The 12,567-nt window shown below is 38.0% G+C and overlaps 1 protein-coding gene across 1 annotated transcript in view; it reads left to right on the top strand.

Moving 5' to 3' along the window:
* The window catches only part of LOC134348058 (limbic system-associated membrane protein-like), a 2,069,602-nt gene that overhangs the window by 523,749 nt on the left and 1,533,286 nt on the right, over positions 1 to 12,567 (top strand). The window lies entirely within an intron of this gene.

The raw sequence follows: 12,567 nt of genomic DNA, 5'->3' as shown, positions 1-12,567 counted from the left end.
TGAAGGAGCCTGAATAAGAAGTTGACAGGGGAGGGGAAGGAGTACAAGTTGGAGGGTAATAGGTGTAGCCAGATGAAGGTAGGTGGGTGGGGTAGGGGATGAAGTGAGAAACTGGGAAGTGGTAGGTGGAAAAGGTACAGGACTGAAGAAAAATGGATCTGATAGGAGAAGGGTATGGACCATGGGAGAAAGGGAAGGAGGAGGAGTGCCAGAGGGAGGTGATAGGCAACTGAAGAGAAGAGAAGGTGTAAGAGAGGAGCCAGAATGAGATATGGGAAAGAGATAAAGGGGAAGGGTGAGAAATTACCAGAAACTAGCACAATTGAAGTTCATGCCATCAGGTTGAAGGCTACCCAGTGGAACATAAGGTGTTAATCCTCCAACATACCAGTGACCTCATTGTGGTAGTAAAGGAAGCCATAGACCAACATGTCAGAATGGGAATGGGGAGTGGAAATAAAATGTGACTACCTGGAAAATTCTGCCTCTTGCAGACAGAGCAAAGTTGCTCGACAAAGATCCCCTAATCTATTAATTAGTAAGGGAATCAGGGCTCATGGCAAAGCTGCACGAAGTGCACTTCAAGAAAGCAAATTCAGCTGTGGTCTGATTGATTTGCAAGAAAGATTGACGGACCGAGTGGACTACTCTACTCCTATTTCTTATCATCTTTTTCTAATGAAGCAGCTCTCTTCTGGTTCCTTTCTCATACTTACAGCTATTTCTGATGATGTTGCTATAATATCATCTTCTGGTTTCTGTACAACATCTTTAAATAGGACATTTGTCGCATTGCAAGAAGGTATGTCAGTATGCTGTATGCTTCTGGCACAATCACCATCCAGACTGTTCTCTGAGGGCTATAAACATGTGATTTGTGAGTTCCTAAAATATCAGGTTCTCCTTTATCCTCCGGCATATTCTTGGCTTTAATGAACACATTCATTAGTTTGACATGAAAGATTTCATGACAATTTCCCCATTATAGTCATTCAGGTTAGCAGTTGTGTCGCCTCTTGTTCGACAGTGGCACAGCTAAACAGTTGCACATGACAGATGAATTCTAGTGTTCCTTGCCATCATTGCTCACTGTACTGTGGACTCCTGCTGGCTTAGGTGGAGGCCTTACACAAAATAAAACTTTACATGAATGGAAAATGTTCCAGGAAGTTTGGTATTCTGGATAGTGTAGAAGATTTTTGTAGATTACTGCGGGACATAGATAGGATGTAAAGCTGGCCGAAGAAGTGGCAGATAAAGTTCATTACGAGAATGTGTTAGTGATACACTTTGGAAGGGCAAACTTGAAGGCAGAGTGCAAGGTAAACGGCAGGATTCTTCACAGTGTGGAAGCCCAGTGGGAGCTAAGGATCCACATATATAGATCCTTCAAAGTTGCCGTGCAAGTTGATAGGGTTGTTAAGAAGGCACTGTGTGTGTTGGCCTTCAGTAATCGGAGGATGGCAATCAAGAGCGACAAAATAACACTGCAGCTCTATAAAACTCTGGTTAGACCACAGTTGGATTATTGTGTTCAGTTCTGGTAACTTACTGTGTTCTGTTCTGTTTAAATTTAATGTATACGGATATGGGGTAATGAAACTATATTTGTGATTGCAATATATTGTAATCGATATATATTATATATCTTACTGTACTCTGTATTCTCTTATGCAAGAAATCAATAAAAATATTGAAAAAGAAAAGTAACTTTATCATAGGAAAGATGTGGAATCTTTAGAAAGGGTGCAGAGGAGATTTACCGGGATGCTGCCTGGAAAGAGATCATGCCTTTTGAGGAAAGGTTAAGTGTGCTAGAGCTTTTTTCTTAGGAGTGAAGGAGGATAAGAGGTGGCTTAAATAGAGGTATACAAGATGATAAAGGGCATAGATAGAATGGACAGCCTGTGCCTTTTTCTCAGGGTGGCAGTCACTAATGTAAAATGGCATACCTTTAAGGTGACTGCAGGAAAGTAAAGGGGGAATGTCAGAAGTAGGTATTTTTACAAAGAGACTGGTAAGTGCTTGGAACGGTATATCAAGGATGGTGGCAGGGCAGATACTGTACATTAGGGACATTTAAAAGGCTCTTAGGCACATGGATGAAAGAAAAATGGCGGGCTATATAGGAAGGAAGGTTTGGTCGATTTTGGAGTAGGTTAAAGGGTTGCATAATGTAGGCCGAAAGGCCTTTACTGTGCTGAACGGTTCGATATTCTATTCTTAACTCTATTTTGGTAGCAAAGACCCAGCTAAAGCTTGCCAAAGGAGGGTCATCAATATCCTTCAATAATCTCAAATGAAAACCGACAGTTTAAAATAATAAGAGGTGATTTAATTGTGATGTATAAAATTCTTAAGGGTCTTGACTGGATTGAGGCTGAGTTGATGTTTGCCTTGGGCATGGTGGCCAGGACCAATAGTTGTAGTCTTAAAATAAAGGGCTGGTTATTCAGAACAGAGATGAGAAAGATGCATTCACCCAGAAGTAGCAGTTAGCATGATTATATTACAACTCAGGGTGTAGGAGTTAGATTTTTCAATTTTAAAAAAGGATATGAGAATTATTGCAGGGTAGTCATGCTGAGATAAAAGTTCAACTGTGATCTTATGGAATGGCACAATAGGCACCCAAGGTCAAATAGCATATGACTGCATCTGTCTTGCGATCATATGTACAGTAACTTAATTGCCATTAATTTGTAAGTTTTTTTTTCAGGAACGCATTGAGACTTTGCCTGTATCCAATAAAGCAGAGTAGAACTATTCAGCCATTTACACCTAATGTGCTGTTGGTGTACAGTATATAGAAGACAGCAATGGTGTTACACTGTTGAGAAGCAGGCAGATCACATGATTCTCCTGTCCGGTAAGATCACAATATGAGTGCGAACCGGGATAAATATTGAACATAATATTCTCAATTAAAAGAGAAATTACAATCACATTCACCATCTTCCCATCCTGCCTCAAGATTTATAGTCAAACAATATGACAGTTGTTTAATGCCAAGCAATATTGAATAGTAATATGTTTAAGATCTCAGACTGTCCCATTTCTTTACAATACTATTTAAATTCAAATTCCTATGTTTATATTATGGAAGTTCTCATTTCAGCCCTCTGTTCTGTAATTACAGATTTCTTCCACTGGAGGTATTGATTGGAAATGTGATTATAGTACTAAGTTTCTATTGTGAACATCATATAGCAGTTTATTACATAAATTTATCATGAGGTCTACATAGATCCTAGGTGCCTTAGTCTAATTCCCACTTGATCTCTACCTGTGCTTCACTTATAAATTACTCAAATTCTGGTGTCCAGAGCTGTCAAAACCATTTCCTGCAGTCTCAGCGTCAACTCCTACAACTACCACAAAGAAGGCCCAAAATCTGATACTGTTCACCCTCCCCCTTTTGGAATGCTGTCAACTGCCAAGCAGAGTGACTTCCCTTGTCAAGCTGATATCCCACAAGAGCAATATGTATGAGTTGAGATGCAGTCTATATTGAGGTGGAGTTTATAGCAAAGCAGGAAGGAGTGTTGTGTATTTAATGTTTCAGTAGTATTTGAGTAACATTGCAAATATGTTGTTTGATTAAGCATTCTTGTTCTTTTAAATAATTCATTATGTAAAAATAAATGAATTGCATACATCATGACGCTACCACATGATACGTGCTCGCCTTACTTAAAGTAAACATGAAGTTAGACTCATATTTTGGACTCTTGCCTTTTCCTTTTAATCAGTTTAATGTTTTGGAGTTGCAAAACATAACACTTTGTCTCTGCGGTTCATCATCTCGCAGCTGTATCATGCTGTAATCTAATTTCAATGTCATCTTAATACAAATGTTGCATATGGTGCCTTGTATCAAAGCCTCATAGAAACAGCTGCACAGATCTGCACAGCATTAGATGCCTCCTTGTCATTAGTTCTGTTCATTTGAAATTGGACCATTGCAAATTCAAAACTTGAACTGTATGTGCTCTCCAAAGAAAAAGTAAACTCGAAAATGTAAACAGAAAATGTGGACGATGTGACTTTGGTACATTGTTAGCAATTAAGAATAGAATTGCAATTAATCAATGTAAAAAAAAACATAATTTTACGAGACTTAACTGAAGCATAATTTGATGAAAAGCTGTTAATTTGAAAGTCAAAAATACCCATGGAATTTAAAAGTTGGCTTGTTTTCACCAACAATAGAGCTATTCGGTTTACAACAGAAAACCAAATATCTCTATTTTCTTTAAAAATTTTGGTTATGCAGCTGACCAAGTATTTATCAGCATTTTATATATTTTTATCTTTGTATCGGAAGGTAGTACCAAATATAACAGCACCAAATGTAATGTATCAAGATTAATAATGCAGGATTCCTACAGGACTGCACTGTTGGGAGTGATGTTCTTCAGCTAGGACATTAAACAGTTTACCTCATCTGCTTGTTTAACTGGATTCGATGATTGCATTGAACATTTTAAAAGGAAAGCGGGGAATTATCTGAAACCATGCTCCATAATAACAGTTGCTTTTCAGGATGATAAAGATAATGTTTGTGTAATATTCACTTCAAAAATATCTCTTCAGTAATGGGACTGAATTCTTAACCATACCTCATTCTGCTAAACATTACAAATGTCATTCATTTCCAAGAACTGAAACATATATTGTAATTTTCAAATTATGTTTGCAATTTAAATCGAACAAGCAATTTGTTGATGGAACAGAATCAGTCCAAAGACATTTTGTTTTCTCCTTTCCAATAGTAAATCCTTGTTAAGGAAAAGCAGAAATAAAATGAAAGCAGATCAAAGCAAACTGAGATGTAAATAGATGAAAATGAAGCAATGGTAAAATGATTTAGCATTATTGGGTTGTATTTTTCCTAATGCTTGCCTTTTTCTGTTTGAAAGAATCACTGTGAGAGGCTCAGGGTTTTATAACAAGATGGTGTGATTTGTTTCTGTGAACATGAAATTAAATGTTTGTGCTGTATGATCCCATTTCAGATATGACAAGACAGCGCTGCTGGTGGAAAAACACAAAACTATTATATTATCTTTATGATTTTATTTTTCTTTATGAAGTGCTCAGCTGTCCATGTATTTTGCAAGAAGATGAAGTGGCAATGATAGACAACAATCCAATTGAGATTGAAGGCAGAGGGAAATGATAACAGCGGTGTCCAGTTGAAAGTAGGTTTTACATCTGGCTGGCTGTTGACAGATGCATTTGTATGTCCATCAGCTGCACAGCATGTTGAGTGACTTAAATTTCCTGAGAGACACTCTGGAGAAGAACTTTGTCTTTGAGCACATCTGTTCAGCATCAATTACTATGGAAATTTTTCATTGGGCACAGCACACAAGATTTTTTTGTCATTTTTTGCATGTTTAGTACAGCAGTGTATTTGCTATTTTCTTGGGGTCCTGAATAATTCCTGTTCTTTTGTTTCTGCTTTTGCTCTTGTGTATGTCTAATCAGTTTTTATCTGTTGCTGTGGGGTCATTTCTTTCTTATCTGCTTGCTTCTCTGCCTTCAGATTCACTTAGGCCCATGTCCCTAAGCATCCTGAAAGCCAAACTGGCTTCTTGGTGTATTTTTCTGAAGTCAAAACCACAATCTTTTCATACATCTTTATTTAACTTGTTTTATCTTTCTCTACTCATATATATATTTTTTTACTGCTGGGATTTGTTGTACTTCGCTCAGCGAGTAAAAATCAAACCCAGAACTTCAAAGCCAGACGGTAAAGTAAAACTTTACTAAACTCTCAGTGATCACAATAATTTATTTCATTGCATGCCCTGGCTTTATCTTTTCTGACACTAAATCCATGTGAAATTCTTTAGTATAGTTTGCAACAGTTATAATTGACCAAATGGTCTGTTAATGAATTCCACAAATTATGCTGGTGATATTAAACCAAATTTTGATTCTGATTTTGGAATTTATCTACATTTATATACATGCATACATCTATACAATACATATGCATTTATATCTGTAATATATATACAATTATGTTCAGATATTCTGTGAAATGCAGCAGATATGCTGAGTTGCAGTATACTGCTTTGCTTTAAATGCTAATAGGTTGTCACTATTCAGCTAATACCCTAAAGTAGAATCAAGCTGTAATTGACCAAATGGCCTGTTAGAAGAGAACTGAGAATTGCAGCTATTGATTTTTTTTTAGAATATTTCAACATTTTGAATTATGTGATCCACAGAGATAGACAAGAAAAGGTTGCAGGGTTCAGGAGCTTGATTGACATCTATTAACTTATAGCAGTAATAACATCGATATATCCACTTCACTTGACCATAAATTTGTGTTAATTATATCTCCTGTGTTTTATAGTGATACAAAATGTCATTGTTGTTGAAAACACTTTCTTTGAGGGAGACTTGAGGGACAGCATTATATTCTCTCAACCCTGTGGATCCAATTAAAATTAATAGTCATTCTAAATAATATACATTGGGCAATATATGTCAGGTAAACACTGCCTAGCGCTATATCAAGAGTAGAATGGCATAACTGCATTCATGCTTATTTTGAAATCTGTGCAGATTGGATCATCTCCTCATCGCTGATGATGAACACTGGTGCACCTCAGGGATGTGTGCTCAGCCCACGGCTCTACTTTTTCTATACCCATGACTGTGTGACTAGGCATAGCTCAAATACCATCCATAAATTTGCTGACGATACAACCATTGTTGGTAGAATCTCAGGTGGTGACAGGAGGGTGTACAAGAGTGATATATGCCAACTAGCAGAGTGGTGCCACAGCAAGAACTTGGCACTCAGCATCAGTAAGACGAAAGAGCTGATTGTCGACTTGAGGGATCAGAAGTGGAGAGCGTGAGCAGTTTCAAGTTCCTGGGTGTCAAGATCTCTGAGGATTTAACCTACTCCCAACATATCAATGCAGTTATAAAGACAGCGGCTATACTTTATTAGTATACACTCAAAAACATCTATAGATGTACTGTGGAGAGCATTCTGACAGGCTGCATCACTGTCTGGTTTGGAGGGGCTACTGCACAGGACCGAAAGAAGAGGCAGAAGGTTGTACATTTAGTCAGCTCCATCTTGGGTACTAGCCTACAAAGTACCCAGGACATCTTCAAGAAGCAGTGTCTCAGAAAGGCAGCGTCCATTATTAAGGACCTCCAGCACAAAGAGCATGTCCTTTTCTCACTGTTACTATCAGGTAGGAGGTACAGAAGCCAGAAGGCACACACTCAGCAATTCAGGAACAGCTTCTTTCCCTCTGCCATCCAATTCCTAAATGGACATTGAACCCTTGGACACTGCCTCACTTTTTTTAATGTATAGTAATTCTGTTTTTTTGCACGATTTTTAATCTATCATATATATATATATATACTGTATAAATTATACTGTATAAGATTTTCTTATTTATTATCATTATTATTTTATTTTTTTCTTCAATTTTATGTATTGCAATGAACTGCTGCTTCTAAGTTAGCAAGTTTCATGTCACGTGCCAGTGATAATAAACCTGATTCTGATTATATTTGTATTGCTGTTGAAGTGCTGCAATAATCGTATACTCTCATATATTGATGCCAGCTACTTCTTGCCATTGAGGCTCTTGCCTTAGAGATAGATGGCTTCTTGGTGAAGAAATAGAGCAATGCCACTGCCATTTGACTTTTGTTCCAAGATGAATGATCACACCCAGGATGTACAAAAACAAGTGGTAAATTAGGCAGTAATATGGCTTGAAACATTTGGAGAAAACTTACAGGATAAGGGTAAAAACCACAAACACACTTTACTATTTCAGAAATATATGATTTTTGTGAGGGTTCTGTGGTACAGTTGTCTTTTGGAATTTCTGCAGAATTATTGTCATATTTGTTAACCATATTGCCTACCAATATTCAGGGACTTATCTTCAAATCTGAATGAATATGTCACAGTTGTCATTGACTTCATCAAGACCTGTGTTGATGAGTGTATGCTTTCAAAAACATGTCGGACATAGCCAAACCAAAAACCATGGATGAACCAGGAGATTCGTAGTTTCCTGAGGACTATTTCATTGGCATTCAAGACTGGTGATTCATAACTGTACAAGAAGTCTAGGCACAACCTATGGAAGGCTATTTTAAAGCTGAAAAAAACAATTCCAGTTGAAGTTAGATTCGGAAACAGGTGCACGTTCACTCTGGCAGGATTTAAAGGCCATCACTTCCTACAAGGTGAAACCTAAGATCGTGAATGGTAGTGATGCTTCACTGCCAGATGAGCTCGATGCTTTCTATGCACACTTTGAAAGGGAGAATAAAGCTTCACCTGTGTGAAACCCAGCAGCATCTGATGACCCTGTGACCTCTGTCTCAGAGGCTGACATCAGAACATTTTTCTTGAGGTTGAACCCTCACAAGATATCAGGCCATGATGGCGTACCAGGTCGGGTCTGAAAATCTGTGCCAACTAACTGGCATGATTATTCAAGGATATTTTCAATTTCTCATTGCTGCAGTCGAAGGTTATCACCTGCTTTAAAAGGGTGACAATCATCCAAGTATCCAAGAAGAGCAGAGTAAGCTGCCTCAATGACTATCACCCAGTTACTGTGATGAAATGTTTTGAGAGGTTTATCATGGCCAGAATCAACTCCTGCCTAAGCAAAGAACTGAACCCACTACAGTTTGCCTGTTGCCATAATAGGTCATAGTAGATGCAATCTCACTGGCTCTCCACTCTGCCTTGGATCACCCGGACAAGAGAAATATCTATATCAGGCTGCCATTCAATGATTACAGCTCAGCGTACAACATAATCATACCCACAGTTCTAGTCAACAAGCTCCAAAATTTGGGCCTCTGTACCTCTGTCTGAAACTGGATCCCGACTTACTCAATGGAGACCACAGTCAATGCAAATCGGAAATAATAACTCCTCCTTACTGACAGTCAGCACTAGTGCACCTCAAGGATGTGTGCTTAGAACGCTGAATTGAATTGAATTGACCTTATTACTTACATCCGTCAAATACATGAAGAATCAAAATTTTTACGTTACGTTGCTTTTCAAATGTGCAATGTGGAATTACAGTAATTTATAATAACTATTATGTACAGCAGGATAGACATTATGACATAGAAATACAGTTGCATCAGCATGAATTAAGCAGTCTGATAGCCTGGTGGAAGAAGCTGTCCTGGAGCCTGCTAGTCTTGGCTTTTATGTTGTGGTACCTTTTCCCGGAAGGGTGCAGCTGGAACAGTTTGTGATTGGGGAGACTCAGGTCTCCAATGATCCTTCAGGCCCTTTTTACAGACCTGCCTTTGTAAATGTCCTGAATGGTGGGAAGTTCATATCTACAGATGCACTGGGCTGTCTGCACCATTCTCTGCAGAGTCCTGTGACTGAGGGAAGTACAGTTCCCATACCAGACAGTGATGCAGCTAGACAGGATGCTCCATTGTGCCCCTGTAGAAAGTCCTTAGAATTTGAGTGGCCATACCAAACTTCTTCAACCGTCTGAGGTGAAAGAGGCGCTGTTGTGCCTTTTTCACCACAAAGCCCGTATGTACAGACCACATGAGATCATCAGTGATGTTTATGCTGAGGAACTTAAAGCTCTTCACCCTCTCAACTCCAGATCCATTGACGTACATTGGTTTAACCTGTCTCCATTCCTCCTGTAGTCCACAACCAGCTCCTTTGATTTTGCGACATTGAGGGAGAGGTTGTTTTCTTGATACTACTGTGTCAGGGTGATGACTTCCTCTCTGTAGGCTGCCTCATTATTATTTGAGATTAGGCCAATCAGTGTAGTGTGTAGTACTCTAGTCTCTCTACACCTACGACAGTGTGGCTAGCACAGCTCAAACACTTGCTGCAAATTTGCTGATGATACAAATATTGTTGGCTGAATTTCAGATAATGATGAGGAGGCATACAGGAGCAAGATGGATCAGTTGGTGCAGAGGTGTTGTAACAATAACCTTGCACTCAATGTCAGCAAGACCAAGGAACTGAGTGTGGACTTCAGGAAGGTAAAGTCAAAGAAGCACACACCAGTCCTCATCGAGGCATCAACAGTGGAAAGAGTGATCCTCCCCAGCATCGAGGACACATTCATAAGGCTTTGCCCTAAGAAGACGGCATCCATCATTAAGGACCCTCATCACTGAGGACGTGTCCTTTTCATTGCTACCATCAAGGAGAAACTATAAGAGCCTGAAGACACACACTGTGCATTTCAGGAACAGCTTTTTCCTCTCTGCCATCAGATTTCTGAATGGACAATGAACCCATGAGCATTACCTCACAATTTTGTTTTGCTCTCTTGTTGCACTACTTAATTAATGTAATTTAATATATATATTTCTTTTTGTAAATTATAGTTTAAAAGCTTGTTATGTATTGCAATGTATTGCTGCTGCCAAACAGCAAATTTCATGACACAAGAAAGTCTGCAGATGCTGTAAATCCAAAGCAACCCATCCAAAATGCTGGAGGAACTCAGCAGGTCATGCAGCGTCTACAAAATTAAACAAGCAGTCGACATTTCAGGCTGATACCCTTTTTCAGACATACGCTGGTGTTATTGATTCTGATTCCATATTGTTTAGCATTTTTGAGGTATTGCTCATGACTTGGATAATAATTTTTAAGTAGCATTTGGAAACTGGAGTAAGCTGAACTGTCTTGAAATAAGATGCAAAAGTAAAATTTGCAATTTTGATTTGACTATGCACAATTCAACACTCAATTCTGGTGTTTGAAGATTTCAGATGAAGACAAATTCCAAAGAATTCTTAATTTGACTTAATGAGAAACAACAATAAAAGGAATCAACTTCTGTAAAATAAAATGCCAGCTGAGAGGGAAAGAAAAGCCCAAATGAAAGTTTGTCCTTCACACATTTATGGATTTTATGAATGGAAATGGAAGTCACCTTCCAACGTTAAATTGGTATGATTTTATGTTGCTATTTTCTGTATCCACTTTAAATGCAAAATGTTGCATCAATTGTTTCTATGCATTCAATTAGCTTTTGTTGTATCCTACCAGAAAGAATCAATTGTCAATCTGATCAAGTATTTTTCTAACTATCTATTTCTGCTGCTTTTCCTATGTGTGGGAAAATACTCTGCCTCTGAGACTGGATTTGTGGAAGTGTCTTACAATGACATATACACATGCTATCCCAGCGAAGTCTAGGTCCAAGTAAATGTTTACATTTGGGGAACCTGATAACATCTGTGGGAATTATTTTCTCCAAAGGATGTGTGTTCTGATTGATTAAATGACATTTGCTATTGGAACATTGAATGCAATATACCTTTTGGACATTAAATAAAGAAACCTACCCAACTGGGAGGAAAAACACATCTTGGGTCAAATTGTTTTGTGATGTCAGTAGTTTTAGCATTCAGTGTCTCCTGGGTAAGTTAGGGACATGTGAACCTGCCACCACACCAGGATGAGCTGAATGTGAGTTGTTGACATATCTTTCATTTTCATCTGCTGTTGGACTGCACTATTCCCTAACAGTATGCCTTTGCAATCTCACACTAATTCATTCTGGCAAAGAATCAGAATCTCCACTCACTTTAAGTTGCTTAAGGGATTATCCCATACCTGAGATTGTACAAGGTCATTAATTCTTCAGGTGTACATAGCATATTTTGTTAAATGCATAGCAAAATCACAGTACCTGACATAGAAGCCGACTGCTATTAAAAAAAAAAGATTTTTCATATGTTTCCCAGGGTAACAGGTGCAAAATTTGCAGTTTTGAAGAAAGAATTATGCGTCAAACTTGTCTGATGACAAGAGTTCGCTAGATGCCATCTTATCTGCTCTTTGCCTTCCAATAAAATATGATAATGTAAAAAAGGATAAAGCCAATTTACACTTTAATATTTGATAACCTAAAACATTCAGATTTAGTATTAATCTAGGTAGGTACAAGTAAATGTAATAATGGACATAAATTAGTTGCATTTTTAGTGTTAGGTTTTTGTTTAAAGTATTGAAATACATCATTTACTTCATTGGACATCTATTAGATGTATGAATACAGGAACTGTGTAGATATTTTATGATAAGGTTGTTATAATGAAAGCAGTAAGAACAGAAAACCACTACATTAAACTTGGGTTTCTTGTGGAAGAAAGCAGCCTGTCATGGATGATATCAGACATTCACAACTGATGAATGTAGGCTACATTTTGACGGTACATAAGAAATGATGCTACTACATCATTCTTAGAAGTCTGCTCATTATTTTTCGACTATTCACCATTGTGGTCATAGAACATTCAAGATGAGATCAATGTTGAGCAGATTGGTTCATGCCATCCCATCTGATACTGCCTGTTTAATAACCCTGGTCAGAAGATTCTGGAAGATATATTACCAAGTTCAACACTATATCAGGAAATTATTAGATTATGTCACAGAAACAGATCACAACTTGCTCTGTACAAGTTAAAAAGTCCCAATGAAAGTAGAGAAATTGAAGCCGGAGAAGCAGCCCGGATAATTGAACACAGATA

Source organism: Mobula hypostoma, chromosome 6, assembly GCF_963921235.1.
Source record: "Mobula hypostoma chromosome 6, sMobHyp1.1, whole genome shotgun sequence".
Lineage (NCBI taxonomy): Eukaryota > Metazoa > Chordata > Chondrichthyes > Myliobatiformes > Myliobatidae > Mobula > Mobula hypostoma.
This window is presented reverse-complemented; position numbering and strand designations above follow the sequence as displayed.